The sequence below is a fragment of the Corvus brachyrhynchos genome, unplaced genomic scaffold (genome assembly GCF_000691975.1).
Source record: "Corvus brachyrhynchos isolate BGI_N302 unplaced genomic scaffold, ASM69197v1 scaffold381, whole genome shotgun sequence".
Lineage (NCBI taxonomy): Eukaryota > Metazoa > Chordata > Aves > Passeriformes > Corvidae > Corvus > Corvus brachyrhynchos.
Window position 1 is genome coordinate 20,603 of NW_008236219.1, and position 2,441 is coordinate 23,043.

Below are 2,441 nucleotides of genomic sequence, written 5' to 3' on the forward strand. Positions count from 1 at the left end.
CCATGGTAGTTTGGGATTTATTTTGTTTTCAGCTAAAGAAAATGTTTATTCAGAGGGGAAAATAGGGTGATATCAATGCCACTGTGCAAACAATAATTTTCAGAAGCGCAAAACATTTTGAGCAGAAAACATGGCAATTTGATTTACAAATGAAGAGACATGGAAGTGTGACAGCAAGAGAATAGGAACAAGCCCTAAGGGGGTGTCATGATCTGCCAATACAAGCAAGGGTTGTTGATGGTTCATTTATAGATCTCAGAGTGCAAAAGGACACAAGGGATTTCAGTTTTAATCAAAACAGTGCACCTTTATTAAGTGCCCACAACACAGTGATGCGATAGAGGAGAAAGAGAGATAAAGAAAACAAAGTAAAAGGGTAGAGAGGAAGAAAAGGGGGGTAATAGCTACCAACGGATGAGACGAAGTCCTCGTGGCCTTCTGCCAATAGATTCATCTTCTTTCCATGGGGAGATATTGTCTTGGTTAATTTAGAAAGTCCCTTTATAGTCCTTTTCAAAAGCAAGGGGCAACTGGCCAAGAGGTGGGGGAAATCTACAGCCATTGTTATGAGGCCTGTTGCTTTGGGAAACAGGTACAGGACAGGTGTACAGGACAGGTCATTCCTTTCCACTTCAGCACAGTCCTTCCCACCTGGGCAGCAAGAATGGCACAGTCCACTGTGACCTGCACTAATTTCCTCAGGAATGCGTACCAGTTCCCAGCAGGCACACCTGCAGGCAACACTTGGCAGACATCCCACCTCAGCCAGGCTGGGACTCCTGTGTTCAGTCTCTGTCCTTGGCGATGATCATGAGGCAGATGAGAGATCTTCGGGCCGTCTCTTACAGGGGGTCAACTCACCTGTGGCTCTGCCGTGGTCTGATGGTGCAGAGCCTCCTGCTGTGCTGAGCAGTTTCTGCAGGCCCTGGCAGAGGACACCGTGGTCTCTAGCAGATTAACCATGGCAGGGATGGAATTAGCCCCTGTTTTCCCTTGGCTAAACAAAGCTTTCTTGCGGCCACAGACCTTCTGCTAAAACATAGCTCAAAGGGCTTTATGTTACACCAATATCCCCTAAATTCATCTCAACAATCTAAGAGACATTTAAGTCTCCTTCTAGAACCATCGTCACCTCACCAGTTTCAATTTTTAAGGCAGAGAGACCCTTCAAAACCAAATTCCAGTCTCAGTCTAGGCTGGTGACCCTGCTCTAAAGCTCACACACCAGCCTGATGCTGTATTTCAGCCAACCCCCAGGCAATGTCAGCGCAGGCACAAGGGAGTACTGTCACAGAAAGGAGAAGCAAACTGTCTGTGGCCTCATTAAGCAGAGAGCACCTCGTTTTCCTGACCAGGTGAGCAGCACACTGGCCTTTAACAGAACTAGGGCTGCCTAGGACATTGCAGTGCTCAGGCAGGGCGAGCCCCACTGGACTGGAAAAGAACTGGCAGAGACCCAAAAGGTTAATAAGATAATAAGTTAATTAATTTGCCATTCTTAATGGTTGTTATAGATATAGTCCTGAAGTCTTGCTTTTCTGACAGGGTAAATTTGTGTCAAACGGGCAGCATATGTTTTCCCAGCCAGCTTTGCCGAGGTGTGACTAGACAGAGCTCCCGTGAGGTCTGTCAATCTGGAAGAAGGGATGGAGAGCTCCAAGGCTCATCCTCTCCTATGCAGACTTTAATCCAGCCTGACAGGCATTTCTGCATGGGACTGGGGTGTACTCTCTATGTGCTTGTTTGCCTGTGTGTGCATGCTGCTGGGGTTTTTTGTTGTTGTTGGAAATAGACATACTTGTGTCTCCCTCCTTCTCTTCCTTCTTTTGCAACAGAGTGAAGAAGTTGTTCACCACCTGCAGTGAAATCTGACCTCAGGCAGAGCTGCTGACTCTGAGTTCCATCCCTTCCCACACTGCCAGGACCAGTGCTGCCCCTGCCAGTCAGACCACAGCTCCACTGTCCCTGCTCTGACCGTCTTCCTCCCAAAACATAGGCACTTGCTTCGTTTAAAGCAAGAGAGGCATCTCACTAAACACAAAGAGAAGCACATGGATTTGAAATTAATCCTCAGGACAAATGTCATCAAGAACAGGCTTCTGCCACGTTGTCATGGGTTAGCAAAGCATAGTCTCGGAAGTGATGTTCTTGCAAAGGGGTGCTTACAGCTTCTTCTGTGACCTGACAGAACCTATCAGCTGGCCAGTTTGAACATGGACAATTCTTCAAGCCATTTAAAATTGTGACCGCCTCTGTGATCCACACTTAAGAATAGTGTTGGGGTTTTAGTTTAGTCTTAGGTTTTTTTTCCTGTTAAAGGAATTTTCTCCCATATGCATGTTACTAGGAGACAAATAGCTGTACTTAAGAAAGACAAAAAGGGAAGTGGGGCGGGCCTGGCTACTCTTTTGTCTACACCTGGGTGTGGGGTCAGTTCGCTC